We start from the raw sequence: 21,814 nt of genomic DNA on the forward strand, positions 1-21,814 counted from the left end.
TGCTAAAGCTAACTCTCTCCTCTGCTCTCATCCTTCTAGACCTATCGGCTGCCTTCGATACTGTGAACCATCAGATCCTCCTCTCCACCCTCTCCGAGTTGGGCATCTCGCGCGGCCCACGCTTGATTGCGTCCTACCTGACAGGTCGCTCCTACCAGGTGGCGGGCGAGAATCCGTCTCCTCACCACGTGCTCTCACCACTGGTGTCCCCAGGGCTCTGTTCTAGGCCCTCTCCTATTCTCGCTATACACCAAGTCACTTGGCTCTGTCATAACCTCACATGGTCTCTCCTATCATTGCTATGCAGACGACACACAATTAATCTTCTCCTTTCCCCTTCTGATGACCAGGTGGCGAATCGCATCTCTGCATGTCTGGCAGACATATCAGTGTGGATGACGGATCATCACCTCAAGCTGAACCTCGGCAAGACGGAGCTGCTCTTCCTCCCGGGAAGGACTGCCCGTTCCATGATCTCGCCATCACGGTTGACAACTCCATTGTGTCCTCGTCCCCAGAGCACTAAGAACCTTGGCGTGATCCTGGACAACACCCTGTCGTTCTCAAATAACATCAAGGCGGTGGCCCGTTCCTGTAGGTTCATGCTCTACAACATCCGCAGAGTACGACCCTGCCTCACACAGGAAGCGGCGCAGGTCCTAATCCAGGCACTTGTCATCTCCCGTCTGGATTACTGCAACTCGCTGTTGGCTGGGCTCCCTGCCTGTGCCATTAAAACCCTACAACTCATCCAGAACGCCGCAGCCCGTCTGGTGTTCAACCTTCCCAAGTTCTCTCACGTCACCCCGCTCCTCCGCTCTCTCCACTGGCTTCCAGTTGAAGCTCGCATCCGCTACAAGACCATGGTGCTTGCCTCACGGAGCTGTGAGGGGAACGGCACCTCAGTACCTCCAGGCTCTGATCAGGCCCTACACCCAAACAAGGGCACTGCGTTCATCCACCTCTGGCCTGCTCGCCTCCCTACCACTGAGGAAGTACAGTTCCCGCTCAGCCCAGTCAAAACTGTTCGCTGCTCTGGCCCCCCAATGGTGGAACAAACTCCCTCACGACGCCAGGACAGCGGAGTCAATCACCACCTTCCGGAGACACCTGAAACCCCACCTCTTTAAGGAATACCTAGGATAGGATAAAGTAATCCTTCTCACCCCCCCCCCCTTAAAAGACCTAGATGCACTATTGTAAAGTGGCTGTTCCACTGGATGTCATAAGGTGAAAGCACCAATTTGTAAGTCGCTCTGGATAAGAGCGTCTGCTAAATGACTTAAATGTAAATGTAAAGATCCTAAGTACCCCATTGAGATTATAGAGGGCTAGATCCTAAGTACCCCATTGAGATTAAAGAGGGCTAGATCCTAAGTACCCCATTGAGATTATAGAGGGCTAGATCCTAAGTACCCCATTGAGATTAAAGAGGGCTAGATCCTAAGTACCCCATTGAGATTATAGAGGGCTAGATCCTAAGTACCCCATTGAGATTATAGAGGGCTAGATCCTAAGTACCCCATTGAGATTAAAGAGGGCTAGATCCTAAGTACCCCATTGAGATTAAAGAGGGCTAGACCCTACATACCCCATTGAGATTAAAGTGGGCTAGATCCTAAGTACCCCATTGAGATTATAGAGGGCTAGATCCTAAGTACCCCATTGAGATTAAAGAGGGCTAGATCCTAAGTACCCCATTGAGATTAAAGAGGGCTAGATCCTAAGTACCCCATTGAGATTAAAGAGGGCTAGATCCTAAGTACCCCATTGAGATTATAGAGGGCTAGATCCTAAATACCCCATTGAGATTAAAGAGGGCTAGATCCTAAGTACCCCATTGAGATTAAAGAGGGCTAGATCCTAAGTACCCCATTGAGATTAAAGAGGGCTAGATCCTAAGTACCCCATTGATATTAAAGAGGGCTAGATACTAAATACCCCATTGAGATTAAAGAGGGGCTATTGAGATACTAAATACCCCATTGAGATTATAGAGGGCTAGATCCTAAATACCCCATTGAGATTAAAGAGGGCTAGATCCTAAGTACCCCATTGAGATTATAGAGGGCTAGATCCTAAGTACCCCATTGAGATTAAAGAGGGCTAGATCCTAAGTACCCCATTGAGATTAAAGAGGGCTAGATCCTAAATACCCCATTGAGATTATAGAGGGCTAGATCCTAAGTACCCCATTGAGATTATAGAGGGCTAGATCCTAAATACCCCATTGAGATTATAGAGGGCTAGATCCTAAGTACCCCATTGAGATTATAGAGGGCTAGATCCTAAATGCCCCATTGAGATTATAGAGGGCTAGATCCTAAATGCCCCATTGAGATTATAGAGGGCTAGATCCTAAATGCCCCATTGAGATTATAGAGGGCTAGATCCTAAATACCCCATTGAGATTAAAGAGGGCTAGATCCTAAGTACCCCATTGAGATTATAGAGGGCTAGATCCTAAATACCCCATTGAGATTATAGAGGGCTAGATCCTAAGTACCCCATTGATATTATAGAGGACTAGATCCTAAGTACCCCATTGATATTATAGAGGACTAGATCCTAAGTACCCCATTGAGATTATAGAGGACTAGATCCTAAGTACCCCATTGATATTATAGAGGACTAGATCCTAAGTACCCCATTGATATTATAGAGGACTAGATCCTAAGTACCCCATTGATATTATAGAGGACTAGATCCTAAGTACCCCATTGAGATTATAGAGGGCTAGATCCTAAGTACCCCATTGAGATTATAGAGGGCTAGATCCTAAGTACCCCATTGAGATTATAGAGGGCTAGATCCTAAACTGCTGGTTGACTGTTGTCCTCCTCACCTCTCAATTCGCCGTGTCCCATTCGGCCCAAGCGACCTATCACCACCCTCCATGGCACAGATGTCATCTGCACCAGCCCCAAGCACCAATCCCACAGCTTCTGCAGGCCCGACCTCCGGGCAGAGCCCTTTTTCCTCCGCGCTCTGTCAGAACAAAACACCCACATACTGTCACACTGAAAACATTTAACACTACACTCATAACTACAAATCACCAAGGAGTTGCCAGGTTGAAGGATCTTGCAATAATCACTATACTTCAAGTCTACACATTGTTTTCATCATTACCTGGAAACAACCCACAACAAACATTGTTTTCCAAAAGAAAAATACTCGCTGCAAAATACATTTGCAATGCTCTGCTTGAGGTTTTCTGACTCTAGATGGTGGTAGAAGTGGTGAGGATGATGTGGTCCCACCTGTTGGGCACGTCGATGCTGATGATGCAGGTCTCCAGCAGCTCTCCGTACAGGTCGGTGCAGGTGGCCAGGAGCCAGCGCTGGTCGTGGGACAGGCAGTAGCCCACAAACAGCACGTTGTACTTCTGAGAGGCCTCCCCAAACGTCTCCCCCAGCTCAGTCTGCTTGTCCTTGATGGGTGCCAGGATGAAGGGAGGCGTGTAGAGCCGCAAACACTCTGGTCTCTGTTGGGTAGAGAGAGAGAGGGGTCAAAGGTTAGGGGTTAGACGAGGGTCATGTTCAGTAAGGATATTTTTTTTTACTGGGAGACGGCTGCCTACTTATGTCCAATAACGATGAATATGTTTTTGTTTACCATTGCAACACAGTTAGGTACATTGTGCCCTACAGAACACAACCCAGGACTATATCTGTCTGTCTACTCTAGGACTAGAAAGACATTGTATATACAAGAGTCACTGGGTTGGTTAGTCGACAGCCAACATTCTACCAGTGTCACTACAGAGATACCATTTATCCAGCTAGCTAAGTAGCTCAGCTCCTGCTCTAGTCCCCACTCCACTCCACTCCACTCCACTGTGTACAGGGTAAATGTAATGTAGTGGCTGGCTGGCCTGAGAAAGTTAAATAGGATTCGGTGGCAGTCTGGGGCCTCTCCCTGTCTAAACCTGTAGTCTGGAACACCTTGGGGAGGTCTACGGAAGCTAGCCAAGCAGATAATGGAAAGAAAACTGGAGAGAAGGAAGAGAGTTATAAGATCCCCTGGTCTTGTTCCAGGACTAAGGGGGTTAGTGTAACACTTTCTCCATCTCAGTGCTCCTTTCCTCTCTCCCCTGCTATCGTTCTCTTGCTGGCACACCACACACGGCCAGAGTAGGGCTGAGGAGCAGAGGGGAGGGTCAGGCTATGACAGGGATCAGCAATCCTGGTCCTCAGGGGAGGTAGTGTCTGCCGGTTTAGTTTCACTGGCATTTCATTCATCATTATTTTCCCATAGCACACACACATCTGGTTTCCCAGCTCTAAACCAATCAATGATTCAAACCAGCAGACACTTAGGACCCGACATGCCCCCCCCCCCCTGCATAATGTTAGTTAAGTTAAAGTTGGTATAATGTTAGTTAGGCTCATGTCATGTTTGTTTACCTCTGGGCTCTTCAGTGCGGTGTTGATGGCCAGGCCGGGGCCGAAGCCAGTCAGCGACTTGACGTTGGTGGATCTGGGGAGGGGTCGCCTGCACTGGGAGAACACTGAGAAGGCCAGGGACTTGAGGTGCTGAGCGTAGATATGACGCTCCTCGCTCCTCACCGGCTGGAGCAGGTACTGGCACGGGATGATCTGAGAGGGGAGAGGTGGAAACCAATCGGTCAGCATACAACTGTAACAAACCTACATCTACGTTCTGTCTTCTCTTGTACCGATTGTCCTGTCTGACATATTTTGCCCTAAAACAAAGTCTTATCAACTATTTGTGAAACATTTTATTCTAAATAAACATACACATTCTAACATTGCCACCAAACATTCTTTCATCAACACACACATGCGCAGACTTGTGTTGAGATGACCTGTAGAGACAGAGTTGTGTTGAGATGACCTGTAGAGACAGAGTTGTGTTGAGATGACCTGTACAGAGACAGAGTTGTGTTGAGATGACCTGTAGAGACAGAGTTGTGTTGAGATGACCTGTACAGAGACAGAGTTGTGTTGAGATGACCTGTAGAGACAGAGTTGTGTTGAGATGACCTGTACAGAGACAGAGTTGTGTTGAGATGACAGAGACAGAGTTGTGTTGAGGTTACAGAGACAGAGTTGTGTTGAGATGACCTGTACAGAGACAGAGTTGTGTTGAGATGACCTGTACAGAGACAGAGTTGTGTTGAGATGTTGCAGAGACAGAGTTGTGTTGAGATGACCTGTACAGAGACAGAGTTGTGTTGAGATGACAGAGACTGAGTTGTGTTGAGAGACAGAGTTGTGTTGAGATGACCTGTAGAGACAGAGTTGTGTTGAGATGACCTGTACAGAGACAGAGTTGTGTTGAGATGACCTGTAGAGACAGAGTTGTGTTGAGATGACCTGTACAGAGACAGAGAGATGACCTGTAGAGACAGAGTTGTGTTGAGATGACCTGTAGAGACAGAGTTGTGTTGAGATTACCTGTAGAGACAGAGTTGTGTTACAGAGACAGAGTTGTGTTGACCTGTAGAGACAGAGTTGTGTTGAGATGACCTGTAGAGACAGAGTTGTGTTGAGATGACCTGTAGAGACAGAGTTGTGTTGAGATTACCTGTAGAGACAGAGTTGTGTTGAGATGACCTGTAGAGACAGAGTTGTGTTGAGGTTACCTGTACAGAGACAGAGTTGTGTTGAGATGACCTGTAGAGACAGAGTTTGTTGAGGTTGAGAGAGACAGAGTTGTGTTGAGATGTTACCTGTACAGAGACAGAGTTGTGTTGAGATGACCTGTACAGAGACAGAGTTGTGTTGAGATGGTGACCTGTACAGAGACAGAGTTGTGTTGAGATGACCTGTACAGAGACAGAGTTGTGTTGAGATGACCTGTAGAGACAGAGTTGTGTTGAGGTTACCTGTACAGAGACAGAGTTGTGTTGAGATGACCTGTAGAGACAGAGTTGTGTTGAGGTTACCTGTAGAGACAGAGTTGTGTTGAGGTTACCTGTACAGAGACAGAGTTGTGTTGAGATGACCTGTAGAGACAGAGTTGTATTGAGGTTACCTGTAGAGAGACAGAGTTGTGTTGAGATGACCTTACAGAGTTGTGTTGAGATGACCTGTACAGAGACAGAGTTGTGTTGAGATGACCTGTAGAGACAGAGTTGTGTTGAGATGACCTGTAGAGACAGAGTTGTGTTGAGATGACCTGTAGAGACAGAGTTGTGTTGAGATGACCTGTAGAGACAGAGTTGTGTTGAGATGACCTGTACAGAGACAGAGTTGTGTTGAGATGACCTTGATGATGACCTGATGACCTGTACAGAGACAGAGTTGTGTTGAGATGACCTGTAGAGACAGAGTTGTGTTGAGATGACCTGTACAGAGACAGAGTTGTGTTGAGATGACCTGTAGAGACAGAGTTGTGTTGAGATGACCTGTAGAGACAGAGTTGTGTTGAGGTTACCTGTAGAGACAGAGTTGTGTTGAGGTTACCTGTACAGAGACAGAGTTGTGTTGAGATGACCTGTAGAGACAGAGTTGTGTTGAGATGACCTGTACAGAGACAGACTTGTGTTGAGGTTACCTGTACAGAGACAGAGTTGTGTTGAGATGACCTGTAGAGACAGAGTTGTGTTGAGGTTACCTGTACAGAGACAGAGTTGTGTTGAGATGACCTGTACAGAGACAGAGTTGTGTTGAGATGACCTGTAGAGACAGAGTTGTGTTGAGGTTACCTGTACAGAGACAGAGTTGTGTTGAGATGACCTGTACAGAGACAGAGTTGTGTTGAGATGACCTGTACAGAGACAGAGTTGTGTTGAGGTTACCTGTACAGAGACAGAGTTGTGTTGAGATGACCTGTACAGAGACAGAGTTGTGTTGAGATGACCTTGACAGATGACCTGTACAGAGACAGAGTTGTGTTGAGATGACCTGTAGAGACAGAGTTGTGTTGAGATGACCTGTACAGAGACAGAGTTGTGTTGAGATGACCTGTACAGAGACAGAGTTGTGTTGAGATGACCTGTACAGAGACAGAGTTGTGTTGAGATGACCTGTAGAGACAGAGTTGTGTTGAGATGACCTGTAGAGACAGAGTTGTGTTGAGATGACCTGTACAGAGACAGAGTTGTGTTGAGATGACCTGTAGAGACAGAGTTGTGTTGAGATGACCTGTACAGAGACAGAGTTGTGTTGAGGTTACCTGTAGAGACAGAGTTGTGTTGAGGTTACCTGTACAGAGACAGAGTTGTGTTGAGGTTACCTGTAGAGACAGAGTTGTGTTGAGATGACCTGTAGAGAGACAGACAGAGTTGTGTTGATGACCTGTTACCTGTGAGATGACCAGAGACAGACCTGTACAGAGACAGAGTTGTGTTGAGGTTACCTGTACAGAGAGAGACAGAGTTGTGTTGAGGTTACCTGATGACCAGAGACAGAGTTGTGTTGAGGTTACCTGTACAGAGACAGAGTTGTGTTGAGGTTACCTGTACAGAGACAGACTTGTGTTGAGGTTACCTGTACAGAGACAGAGTTGTGTTGAGGTTACCTGTACAGAGACAGAGTTGTGTTGAGGTTACCTGTACAGAGACAGAGTTGTGTTGAGGTTACCTGTACTTGTTGCTAAGCAGTTGCTAGGGACTCTCCTGGAAGAAGCTAGCTAGCTTACAAATAATAACAACAAAAAATATCTAGTTAACAGAAGAAAGGAAGACAAAATAAGGACAGAAGAAAAAGGAAAAGAAAAAGGACAACAAAGTGAAACCTCTAAAGAAACAAGAGACCATAATACAAGAAACAGCACTATAGAGAGATAGAACAACAACAACGCAGCCACTGCCAGCTAGCCTACTTCAGCAGTACTGTATCATTTGAATTATTTTAGTCAATAAGATTCCTGCTACGTAAGCTCAACTTTCTGAACATTCGAGACGTGTAGTCCACTTGTCATTCCAATCTCCTTTGCATTAGCGTAGCCTCTTCTGTAGCCTGTCAACTATGTGTCTGTCTATCCCTGTTCTCTCCTCTCTGCACAGACCATACAAACGCTCCACACCGCGTGGCCGCGGCCACTCTAATCTGGTGGTCCCAGCGCGCACGACCCACGTGGAGTTCCAGGTCTCCGGTAGCCTCTGGAACTGCCGATCTGCGGCCAACAAGGCAGAGTTCATCTCAGCCTATGTCTCCCTCCAGTCCTCGACTTCTTGGCACTGACGGAAACATGGATCACCACAGATAACACTGCTACTCCTACTGCTCTCTCTTCGTCCGCCCACGTGTTCTCGCACACCCCGAGAGCTTCTGGTCAGCGGGGTGGTGGCACGGGATCCTATTCTCTCCCAAGTGGTCATTCTCTCTTTCTCCCCTTACCCATCTGTCTATCGCCTCCTTTGAATTCCATGCTGTCACAGTTACCAGCCCTTTCAAGCTTAACATCCTTATCATTTATCGCCCTCCAGGTTCCCTCGGAGAGTTCATCAATGAGCTTGATGCCTTGATAAGCTCCTTTCCTGAGGACGGCTCACCTCTCACAGTTCTGGGCGACTTTAACCTCCCCACGTCTACCTTTGACTCATTCCTCTCTGCCTCCTTCTTTCCACTCCTCTCCTCTTTTGACCTCACCCTCTCACCTTCCCCTCTACTCACAAGGCAGGCAATACGCTCGACCTCATCTTTACTAGATGCTGTTCTTCCACTAACCTCACTGCAACTCCCCTCCAAGTCTCCGACCACTACCTTGTATCCTTTTCCCTCTTGCTCTCATCCAACACTTCCCACACTGCCCCTACTCGGATGGTATCGCGCCGTCCCAATCTTCGCTCTCTCTCCCCCGCTACTCTCTCCTCTTCCATCCTATCATCTCTTCCCTCTGCTCAAACCTTCTCCAACCTATCTCCTGATTCTGCCTCCTAAACCCTCCTCTCCTCCCTTTCTGCATCCCTTGATTCTCTATGTCCCCTATCCTCCAGGCCGGCTCGGTCCTCCCCTCCTCCGTGGCTCGACGACTCATTGCGAGCTCACAGAACAGGGCTCCGGGCAGCCGAGCGGAAATGGAGGAAAACTCGCCTCCCTGCGGACCTGGCATCCTTTCACTCCCTCCTCTCTACATTTTCCTCTTCTGTCTCTGCTGCTAAAGCCACTTTCTACCACTCTAACTTCCAAGCATCTGCCTCTAACCCTAGGAAGCTCTTTGCCACCTTCTCCTCCCTCCTGAATCCTCCTCCCCCCCCCCTCCTCCCTCTCTGCAGATGACTTCGTCAACCATTTTGAAAAGAAGGTCGACGACATCCGATCCTCGTTTGCTAAGTCAAACGACACCGCTGGTTCTGCTCACACTGCCCTACCCTGTGCTCCGACCTCTTTCTCCCCTCTCTCTCCAGATGAAATCTCGCGTCTTGTGACGGCCGGCCGCCCAACAACCTGCCCGCTTGACCCTATTCCCTCCTCTCTTCTCCAGACCATTTCCGGAGACCTTCTCCCTTACCTCACCTCGCTCATCAACTCATCCCTGACCGCTGGCTACGTCCCTTCTGTCTTCAAGAGAGCGAGAGTTGCACCCTTCTGAAAAAACCTACACTCGATCCCTCCGATGTCAACAACTACAGACCAGTATCCCTTCTTTCTTTTCTCTCCAAAACTCTTGAACGTGCCGTCCTTGGCCAGCTCTCCCGCTATCTCTCTCAGAATGACCTTCTTGATCCAAATCAGTCAGGTTTCAAGACTAGTCATTCAACTGAGACTGCTCTTCTTTGTATCACGGAGGCCCTCCGCACTGCTAAAGCTAACTCTCTCTCCTCTGCTCTCATCCTTCTAGACCTATCGGCTGCCTTCGATACTGTGAACCATCAGATCCTCCTCTCCACCCTCTCCGAGTTGGGCATCTCCGGCGCGGACCACGCTTGGATTGCGTCCTACCTGACAGGTCGCTCCTCCAGGTGGCGTGGCGAGAATCTGTCTCCTCACCACGCGCTCTCACCACTGGCGTCCCCAGGGCTCTGTTCTAGGCCCTCTCCTATTCTCGCTATACACCAAGTCACTTGGCTCTGTCATAACCTCACATGGTCTCTCCTATCATTGCTATGCAGACGACACACAATTAATCTTCTCCTTTCCCCTTCTGATGACCAGGTGGCGAATCGCATCTCTGCATGTCTGGCAGACATATCAGTGTGGATGACGGATCACCACCTCAAGCTGAACCTCGGCAAGACGGAGCTGCTCTTCCTCCCGGGAAGGACTGCCCATTCCATGATCTCGCCATCACGGTTGACAACTCCATTGTGTCCTCCTCCCAGAGCGCTAAGAACCTTGGCGTGATCCTGGACAACACCCTGTCGTTCTCAACTAACATCAAGGCGGTGGCCCGTTCTTGTAGGTTCATGCTCTACAACATCCGCAGAGTACGACCCTGCCTCACACAGGAAGCGGCGCAGGTCCTAATCCAGGCACTTGTCATCTCCCGTCTGGATTACTGCAACTCGCTGTTGGCTGGGCTCCCTGCCTGTGCCATTAAACCCTACAACTCATCCAGAACGCCGCTGCCCGTCTGGTGTTCAACCTTCCCAAGTTCTCTCACGTCACCCCGCTCCTCCGCTCTCTCCACTGGCTTCCAGTTGAAGCTCGCATCCGCTACAAGACCATGGTGCTTGCCTACGGAGCTGTGAGGGGAACGGCACCTCAGTACCTCCAGGCCCTACACCCAAACAAGGGCACTGCGTTCATCCACCTCTGGCCTGCTCGCCTCCCTACCACTGAGGAAGTACAGTTCCGCGCAGCCCAGTCAAAACTGTTCGCTGCTCTGGCCCCCAATGGTGGAACAAACTCCCTCACGACGCCAGGACAGCGGAGTCAATCACCACCTTCCGGAGACACCTGAAACCCCACCTCTTTCAGGAATACCTAGGATAGGATAAAGTAATCCCTCTCACCCCCCTTAAAAGATTTAGATGCACTATTGTAAAGTGGCTGTTCCACTGGATGTCTTAAGGTGAACGCACCAATTTGTAAGTCGCTCTGGATAAGAGCGTCTGCTAAATGACTTAAATGTAATGTAATGTAAATGTACAGAGACAGAAGGTTACCTGTACAGAGACAGAGTTGTGTTGAGGTTACCTGAGACAGAGTTGTGTTGAGGTTACCTGTACAGAGACAGAGTTGTGTTGAGATTACCTGTACAGAGACAGAGTTGTGTTGAGGTTACCTGTACAGAGACAGAGTTGTGTTGAGGTTACCTGTACAGAGACAGAGTTGTGTTGAGGTTACCTGTAGAGAGACAGAGTTGTGTTGAGGTTACCTGTACAGAGACAGAGTTGTGTTGAGGTACAGAGACAGACTTGTGTTGAGGTTACCTGTACAGAGACAGACTTGTGTTGAGGTTACCTGTACAGAGACAGAGTTGTGTTGAGGTTACCTGTACAGAGACAGAGTTGTGTTGAGGTTACCTGTACAGAGACAGACTTGTGTTGAGGTTACCTGTACAGAGACAGAGTTGTGTTGAGGTTACCTGTACAGAGACAGAGTTGTGTTGAGGTTACCTGTACAGAGACAGAGTTGTGTTGAGGTTACCTGTACAGAGACAGACTTGTGTTGAGGTTACCTGTACAGAGACAGAGTTGTGTTGAGGTTACCTGTACAGAGACAGAGTTGTGTTGAGGTTACCTGTACAGAGACCAGACTGTACAGAGACAGAGTTGTGTTGAGGTTACCTGTACAGAGACAGACTTGTGTTGAGGTTACCTGTACAGAGACAGACTTGTGTTGAGGTTACCTGTACAGAGACAGAGTTGCGGATGTGTGGTGGGAGGAACTGAAGCATCTCCAGGTGGCAGCGCAGCAGGCCCAGGGTCCACACACTGGACCCCGCCTCAGGCTCCTCATAGGTGAAGGGGTCCACGATGTACACCACGATGGCCGGGGGGTACGTTATGGCATGAGATTCTCCATCCGTCGGCACACCCACCTTCTCTCGCTCCATTGTGCTGGAGGGGAGGACGAGAGAGAGAGGGAGTTAGGACAAGGAATGGGGTTTCGCTCCGGGCACTGTGTGTGTGTGTGTACATGAGTGAATTCAGGCCCGGTGTTGTACCTACCTCTCAAGGGGTTCAGTGGGTGACTGGGCCTGGCTGGCTGAGTCCACCCCGGTGAGGCCTGCGTTCTGGGCTCCAGCCTGTTGGCCCAGCTGCCCTCCCTGGGTGCCACCACCCTGGCCCTGGTTCTGCATGCTCATGGTCCCAAAGGGAGGGAAGGAGTTGGGCTTGGCAGACTGCAGCCCGCTGCTGGGTTGGCTCCCTGACGACGCTGTGCTGTTGGCACTGTTGGCTACACCGGTGTTGTTACTAGGCACGCTGCTGCTGTTGTTGTTGGGGAGGGAGGGGTCGCTGAGTTTTGGGGGCAAGCAGAGGTGGTGGAGGAGGAGCCAGAGGATTGTGTGGATGAGCATTGGTTGGTGGCAGGAGGGGTGTGGGCTGTGTGAGGAGGAGCTGTCTAAAGGCTGTGCGGCGAGGTATGGAGCTGATGGGAGAGACAGGAGCACAGAGAAAATCTTCATTTATAAGCCATCTAAATGAACTAGGATTACACTTTAGTCATCATCCGCTACAACAAACCTTTTAGAAAAACAAGATCCTTTTAGAAACCAAAAATAGGCTTTTTGATCTTCTAAATCCTTGGGTATATGGGCATGGGGGGTACAGAAAGGCCTGAGCCCGACCAGATCCCCACCTGTGTCGTCATTGGAACCTACCGAGGTCGTGGCGGCAGACTTGTGCATAGAGCTTGAGTTTGGCGAAGGCATCGCTGTTGCTGCTGGCAGCCTTGATGAACCAATCGCTGACGGGCTGCTCCGCTAGCTTCTTAGCAGCCGATCCGCCCACTCTCACGATGCCGTCCGGGTGACCTTTTGAGATTGGCTGGTGCTGGCCCAGACGACATGACTGCAGGGAACATGGAGGGAGAGGAGGACTGGATGAATAGTTAGACAACAGCACAGGAGTGACTGAGTGACTTGACGTCGAGGCAATAAGGAATGGTAAGGAAATGGAGTAGACAGAACTTTTCTTTTTTTTTTTTTTTTTACAGTAGGCTGTGTTGTAAGCGTCTAGTATGTTTTTTTATTTAACTAGGCAAGTCAGTAAGCGTCTAGTAAGATCTGAGTCAATTCTATTTCATTAAAGAATTGAAAAGTGACCTTTGTTTTTAAATAGGAATTTGTAAATTTTTCATATCCGAAATTAAAACGCATCAAGATCTGGGACCAGGTAACTCCAAAAAGGTGGTTGCTTCAGCTGTCCAAAATGCCCACTCTCTTGCATGATAAATGGACAGTTGTTGACGTTCTCCAGCCTTACCTCGTAGACGGCGGTGAGGTCCCTGAAGAAGCTCTTAGCCCCCTGGAGCAGGGCCTCGTTGTCGGGACAGACCACTAGGTAGCCCACGTCCCTGTGGGAGCCAAAGGGGTCCAGCAGCAGCTTCTCCCAGTAGGGCAGGCCGAAGGGCGACAGCACCACAAAGTCATACTCATAACCCACCAGGAAGGTAGGGATGGGCAGGGGCTCTGGAGACTCATCTGTGCCTGATGGCGGAAAGAGGGGGAGAAGGGAGGAGAGGCCAGAGAGGATGGGCAGGGGAACGGAAGGGAGGAGAGGAGAGGGAGAAGAGAGAGAGGAGAGGAGAGGGAGAAGAGAGGAGAGGAGAGGGAGAAGAGAGGAGAGGAGAGGGAGAGAGAGAGGGAGAGGAGGAGAGGGAGAAGAGGAGAGGAGAGGAGATGAGAGAGAGGGAGAGGGAGAAGAGAGGAGAGGAGAGGGAGAAGAGAGGAGAGGGAGAGGAGAGGAGAGGGAGAGGGAGGAGGGAGAGGAGAGGAGAGGGAGAGGAGAGGAGAGGAGAAGAGAGGAGGGAGAGGAGAGGAGAGAGAGAGAGAGGAGAGGAGAGAGGAGAGGAGAGGAGAGGAGAGGGAGGAGAGGGAGAGGAGAGGGAGAGGAGAGGGAGAAGAGAGGAGAGGAGAGGAGAGGAGAGGAGAGGAGAGGGAGAAGAGAGGGAGAAGAGAGGGAGAGAGGAGAGGAGAGGAGAGGAGAGGAGAGGGAGGGAGAAGAGAGGAGAGTCGAGGGAGAGAGAGAGGAGAGTCGAGGAGAGGAGAGGAGAGAGGGAGAGGAGAGGAGAGGGAGAGTCGAGGAGAGAGAGAGGAGAGGAGAGGGAGAGGAGAGAGGAGAAGAGAGGAGAGGAGAGGAGAGGAGAGGGAGAGGAGAGGAGAGGAGGAGAGAGGAGAGGAGAGAGGAGAAGAGAGGATTAAGTACTTAGTCCTCCTCCAGCGATAAAAATAAAAACAATTCTATCGAAAAGTGATATCTCAAGTATGAATACATAGACATTTTACATTTTGTTATTTGTTATTGACTGTACATTTGTTTATGTGTTGTTTGTTTTAGGCACCCTGATTTGCTTTATCTTGGCCAGGTCTAATTTTAAATTGTTCTCAACTGGCCTACCTGGTTAAATTAAGGTGAAATAAATAAATATGAAACAGTAAAGCAGACAAACTAAAAGGGTAAAACATATTTTGAGCAAAATAGTGTTTTTTAGACACAACTGCAAACTTCAAGGAGTTGGTCTGATGGTAGAGGAGCAATAGAGAACAAAAAGAGGAAACGTGACACCCGCCCGACCCCCACCCCACTTGTGCCATGTCATGACCTTCCTGGAACACCTATTGAGATGTGCCTTTTGTTAAGTAAATCAGGTGTTAAATGAGGTGAAAAGGACACTAGATTAGGGCTTTAAACAAGGTAGCACTGCCACCTGTCACATTCACAGAGAAGGCTTGAGAGCCCAAAGTGAACCCATCACAACAGCAGTGGCAGCTTCCCCACTGAGCTGACATCTGGACTACAGCAGTGTGACTGAGATAACTACTGATCTGCCTGCAAACACAGACTACGTCACATCTGCCTGTGTAAGCCAGTGGCTCTAGGAGTATTTTTCCCTGGTGGCTTACCGTAGGAGCCCCGTCCAGCCATCTTGTGGAACTGCTGCCAGGTGAGGGGTCCCTGAACGCCCCAGGAGCGCACCGTCCTCTTCTTCTGGATGGCATCCTGGAGTACAGGCTGGAGGGAGAGCAGCACCCGCAACACGTCCTGAGAGCACAGAGCACTGATGTCCACCGCTGGGGAGAGGGGGAGGACAGTTAGAAAGAGAACACACAGAGCACTGATGTCCACCACTGGGGAGAGGGGAGGACAGTTAGAAAGAGAACACACAGAGCACTGATGTCCACCACTGGGGAGAGGGGGAGGACAGTTAGAAAGAGAACACACAGAGCACTGATGTCCACCACTGGGGAGAGGGGGAGGACAGTTAGAAAGAGAACACACAGAGCACTGATGTCCACCACTGGGGAGAGGGGGAGGACAGTTAGAAAGAGAACACACAGAGCACTGATGTCCACCACTGGGGAGAGGGGAGGACAGTTAGAAAGAGAACACACAGAGCACTGATGTCCACCACTGGGGAGAGAGGACAGTTAGAAAGAGAACACACAGAGCACTGATGTCCACCACTGGGGAGAGGGGGAGGACAGTTAGAAAGAGAACACACAGAGCACTGATGTCCACCACTGGGGGAGGACAGTTAGAAAGAGAACACACAGAGCACTGATGTCCACCACTGGGGAGAGGGGGAGGACAGTTAGAAAGAGAACACACAGAGCACTGATGTCCACCACTGGGGAGAGGGGAGGACAGTTAGAAAGAGAACACACAGAGCACTGATGTCCACCACTGGGGAGAGGGGGAGGACAGTTAGAAAGAGAACACACAGAGCACTGATGTCCACCACTGGGGAGAGGGGGAGGACAGTTAGAAAGAGAACACACAGAGCACTGATGTCCACCACTGGGGAGGGGGAGGACAGTTAGAAAGAGAACACACAGAGCACTGATGTCCACCACTGGGGAGGGGGAGGACAGTTAGAAAGAGAACACACAGAGCACTGATGTCCACCACTGGGGAGAGGACAGTTAGAAAGAGAACACACAGAGCACTGATGTCCACCACTGGGGAGAGGACAGTTAGAAAGAGAACACACAGAGCACTGATGTCCACCACTGGGGAGAGGACAGTTAGAAAGAGAACACACAGAGCACTGATGTCCACCACTGGGAGAGGGGGAGGACAGTTAGAAAGAGAACACACAGAGCACTGATGTCCACCACTGGGGAGAGGACAGTTAGAAAGAGAACACACAGAGCACTGATGTCCACCACTGGGGGAGGGGAGGACAGTTAGAAAGAGAACACACAGAGCACTGATGTCCACCACTGGGGAGAGGGGAGGACAGTTAGAAAGAGAACACACAGAGCACTGATGTCCACCACTGGGGAGAGGGGGGAGGACAGTTAGAAAGAGAACACACAGAGCACTGATGTCCACCACTGGGGGAGGGGGAGGACAGTTAGAAAGAGAACACACAGAGCACTGATGTCCACCACTGGGGAGAGGGGAGGACAGTTAGAAAGAGAACACACAGAGCACTGATGTCCACCACTGGGGAGAGGGGGAGGACAGTTAGAAAGAGAACACACAGAGCACTGATGTCCACCACTGGGGAGAGGGGGAGGACAGTTAGAAAGAGAACACACAGAGCACTGATGTCCACCACTGGGGGGAGGGGAGGACAGTTAGAAAGAGAACACACAGAGCACTGATGTCCACCACTGGGGAGAGGGGGAGGACAGTTAGAAAGAGAACACACAGAGCACTGATGTCCACCACTGGGGAGAGGGGGAGGACAGTTAGAAAGAGAACACACAGAGCACTGATGTCCACCACTGGGGGAGGGGAGGACAGTTAGAAAGAGAACACACAGAGCACTGATGTCCACCACTGGGGAGGGGGAGGACAGTTAGAAAGAGAACACACAGAGCACTGATGTCCACCACTGGGGAGAGGGGAGGACAGTTAGAAAGAGAACACACAGAGCACTGATGTCCACCACTGGGGAGGGGGAGGACAGTTAGAAAGAGAACACACAGAGCACTGATGTCCACCACTGGGGAGAGGGGGAGGACAGTTAGAAAGAGAACACACAGAGCACTGATGTCCACCACTGGGGAGGGGGAGGACAGTTAGAAAGAGAACACACAGAGCACTGATGTCCACCACTGGGGAGAGGGGGAGGACAGTTAGAAAGAGAACACACAGAGCACTGATGTCCACCACTGGGGAGAGGGGGAGGACAGTTAGAAAGAGAACACACAGAGCACTGATGTCCACCACTGGGGAGAGGGGGGACAGTTAGAAAGAGAACACACAGAGCACTGATGTCCACCACTGGGGAGAGGACAGTTAGAAAGAGAACACACAGAGCACTGATGTCCACCACTGGGGAGAGGACAGTTAGAAAGAGAACACACAGAGCACTGATGTCCACCACTGGGGAGAGGGGGAGGACAGTTAGAAAGAGAACACACAGAGCACTGATGTCCACCACTGGGGAGGGGAGGACAGTTAGAAAGAGAACACACAGAGCACTGATGTCCACCACTGGGGAGGGGAGGACAGTTAGAAAGACAACACACAGAGCACTGATGTCCACCACTGGGGAGAGGGGGAGGACAGTTAGAAAGAGAACACACAGAGCACTGATGTCCACCACTGGGGAGAGGGGGAGGACAGTTAGAAAGAGAACACACAGAGCACTGATGTCCACCACTGGGGAGAGGACAGTTAGAAAGAGAACACACAGAGCACTGATGTCCACCACTGGGGGGAGGACAGTTAGAAAGAGAACACACAGAGCACTGATGTCCACCACTGGGGAGAGGGGGAGGACAGTTAGAAAGAGAACACACAGAGCACTGATGTCCACCACTGGGGAGAGGGGAGGACAGTTAGAAAGAGAACACACAGAGCACTGATGTCCACCACTGGGGAGAGGACAGTTAGAAAGAGAACACACAGAGCACTGATGTCCACCACTGGGGGAGGACAGTTAGAAAAGAGAACACACAGAGCACTGATGTCCACCACTGGGGGGGGGGAGGACAGTTAGAAAGAGAACACACAGAGCACTGATGTCCACCACTGGGGAGAGGGGGAGGACAGTTAGAAAGAGAACACACAGAGCACTGATGTCCACCACTGGGGAGAGGGGGAGGACAGTTAGAAAGAGAACACACAGAGCACTGATGTCCACCACTGGGGAGGGAGGACAGTTAGAAAGAGAACACACAGAGCACTGATGTCCACCACTGGGGAGAGGGGAGGACAGTTAGAAAGAGAACACACAGAGCACTGATGTCCACCACTGGGGAGAGGGGGAGGACAGTTAGAAAGAGAACACACAGAGCACTGATGTCCACCACTGGGGAGAGGGGGAGGACAGTTAGAAAGAGAACACACAGAGCACTGATGTCCACCACTGGGGAGAGGGGGAGGACAGTTAGAAAGAGAACACACAGAGCACTGATGTCCACCACTGGGGAGAGGGGGAGGACAGTTAGAAAGAGAACACACAGAGCACTGATGTCCACCACTGGGGGAGAGGACAGTTAGAAAGAGAACACACAGAGCACTGATGTCCACCACTGGGGAGAGGGGAGGACAGTTAGAAAGAGAACACACAGAGCACTGATGTCCACCACTGGGGAGAGGACAGTTAGAAAGAGAACACACAGAGCACTGATGTCCACCACTGGGGAGGAGGACAGTTAGAAAGAGAACACACAGAGCACTGATGTCCACCACTGGGGAGAGGGGGAGGACAGTTAGAAAGAGAACACACAGAGCACTGATGTCCACCACTGGGGAGAGGGGGAGGACAGTTAGAAAGAGAACACACAGAGCACTGATGTCCACCACTGGGGAGATGGGGGGGAGGACAGTTAGAAAGAGAACACACAGAGCACTGATGTCCACCACTGGGGGAGGGGAGGACAGTTAGAAAGAGAACACACAGAGCACTGATGTCCACCACTGGGGGGGAGGACAGTTAGAAAGAGAACACACAGAGCACTGATGTCCACCACTGGGGAGAGGGGGAGGACAGTTAGAAAGAGAACACACAGAGCACTGATGTCCACCACTGGGGGGAGGACAGTTAGAAAGAGAACACACAGAGCACTGATGTCCACCACTGGGGGAGGGGGAGGACAGTTAGAAAGAGAACACACAGAGCACTGATGTCCACCACTGGGGAGGGGGAGGACAGTTAGAAAGAGAACACACAGAGCACTGATGTCCACCACTGGGGGAGGGGAGGACAGTTAGAAAGAGAACACACAGAGCACTGATGTCCACCACTGGGGAGAGGGAGGACAGTTAGAAAGAGAACACACAGAGCACTGATGTCCACCACTGGGGAGAGGGGAGGACAGTTAGAAAGAGAACACACAGAGCACTGATGTCCACCACTGGGAGAGGGGGAGGACAGTTAGAAAGAGAACACACAGAGCACTGATGTCCACCACTGGGGAGAGGGGGAGGACAGTTAGAAAGAGAACACACAGAGCACTGATGTCCACCACTGGGGAGAGGGGGAGGACAGTTAGAAAGAGAACACACAGAGCACTGATGTCCACCACTGGGAGAGGGGGAGGACAGTTAGAAAGAGAACACACAGAGCACTGATGTCCACCACTGGGGAGAGGGGGAGGACAGTTAGAAAGAGAACACACAGAGCACTGATGTCCACCACTGGGGAGAGGAGGACAGTTAGAAAGAGAACACACAGAGCACTGATGTCCACCACTGGGGAGAGGGGGAGGACAGTTAGAAAGAGAACACACAGAGCACTGATGTCCACCACTGGGGGGGGGGAGGACAGTTAGAAAGAGAACACACAGAGCACTGATGTCCACCACTGGGGGAGGGGAGGACAGTTAGAAAGAGAACACACAGAGCACTGATGTCCACCACTGGGGAGAGGGGGAGGACAGTTAGAAAGAGAACACACAGAGCACTGATGTCCACCACTGGGGAGAGGGAGGACAGTTAGAAAGAGAACACACAGAGCACTGATGTCCACCACTGGGGAGAGGGGAGGACAGTTAGAAAGAGAACACACAGAGCACTGATGTCCACCACTGGGAGAGGGGGAGGACAGTTAGAAAGAGAACACACAGAGCACTGATGTCCACCACTGGGGAGGACAGTTAGAAAGAGAACACACAGAGCACTGATGTCCACCACTGGGGAGAGGACAGTTAGAAAGAGAACACACAGAGCACTGATGTCCACCACTGGGGAGAGGGGGAGGACAGTTAGAAAGAGAACACACAGAGCACTGATGTCCACCACTGGGGGGGGGAGGACAGTTAGAAAGAGAACACACAGAGCACTGATGTCCACCACTGGGGGAGGGGAGGACAGTTAGAAAGAGAACACACAGAGCACTGATGTCCACCACTGGGGAGGGGAGGACAGTTAGAAAGAGAACACACAGAGCACTGATGTCCACCACTGGGGGAGGGGGAGGACAGTTAGAAAGAGAACACACAGAGCACTGATGTCCACCACTGGGGAGAGGGGAGGACAGTTAGAAAGAGAACACACAGAGCACTGATGTCCACCACTGGGGAGAGGGGAGGACAGTTAGAAAGAGAACACACAGAGCACTGATGTCCACCACTGGGGAGAGGGGAGGACAGTTAGAAAGAGAACACACAGAGCACTGATGTCCACCACTGGGGAGAGGGGAGGACAGTTAGAAAGAGAACACACAGAGCACTGATGTCCACCACTGGGGAGAGGGGGAGGACAGTTAGAAAGAGAACACACAGAGCACTGATGTCCACCACTGGGAGAGGGGGAGGACAGTTAGAAAGAGAACACACAGAGCACTGATGTCCACCACTGGGGAGAGGGGGAGGACAGTTAGAAAGAGAACACACAGAGCACTGATGTCCACCACTGGGGGAGGGGAGGACAGTTAGAAAGAGAACACACAGAGCACTGATGTCCACCACTGGGGAGAGGGGAGGACAGTTAGAAAGAGAACACACAGAGCACTGATGTCCACCACTGGGGAGAGGGGAGGACAGTTAGAAAGAGAACACACAGAGCACTGATGTCCACCACTGGGGAGAGGGGGAGGACAGTTAGAAAGAGAACACACAGAGCACTGATGTCCACCACTGGGGAGAGGGGAGGACAGTTAGAAAGAGAACACACAGAGCACTGATGTCCACCACTGGGGAGGGGGAGGACAGTTAGAAAGAGAACACACAGAGCACTGATGTCCACCACTGGGGAGAGGGGAGGACAGTTAGAAAGAGAACACACAGAGCACTGATGTCCACCACTGGGAGAGGGGGAGGACAGTTAGAAAGAGAACACACAGAGCACTGATGTCCACCACTGGGGAGAGGGGAGGACAGTTAGAAAGAGAACACACAGAGCACTGATGTCCACCACTGGGGAGAGGGGGAGGACAGTTAGAAAGAGAACACACAGAGCACTGATGTCCACCACTGGGGAGAGGGGGAGGACAGTTAGAAAGAGAACACACAGAGCACTGATGTCCACCACTGGGAGAGGGGGAGGACAGTTAGAAAGAGAACACACAGAGCACTGATGTCCACCACTGGGGGAGGACAGTTAGAAAGAGAACACACAGAGCACTGATGTCCACCACTGGGGAGAGGGGGAGGACAGTTAGAAAGAGAACACACAGAGCACTGATGTCCACCACTGGGGAGGGGGAGGACAGTTAGAAAGAGAACACACAGAGCACTGATGTCCACCACTGGGGAGAGGGGAGGACAGTTAGAAAGAGAACACACAGAGCACTGATGTCCACCACTGGGGAGAGGGGAGGACAGTTAGAAAGAGAACACACAGAGCACTGATGTCCACCACTGGGGGAGGGGGAGGACAGTTAGAAAG

General features: G+C 50.7%; 1 pseudogene; it reads right to left on the reverse strand.

Moving 5' to 3' along the window:
* Positions 1-21,814, reverse strand: part of LOC115136275 (mediator of RNA polymerase II transcription subunit 13-like) — a 159,539-nt pseudogene that overhangs the window by 12,099 nt on the left and 125,626 nt on the right.

Source organism: Oncorhynchus nerka, linkage group LG10 (genome assembly GCF_034236695.1).
Source record: "Oncorhynchus nerka isolate Pitt River linkage group LG10, Oner_Uvic_2.0, whole genome shotgun sequence".
NCBI classification, from domain to species: Eukaryota; Metazoa; Chordata; class Actinopteri; order Salmoniformes; family Salmonidae; genus Oncorhynchus; species Oncorhynchus nerka.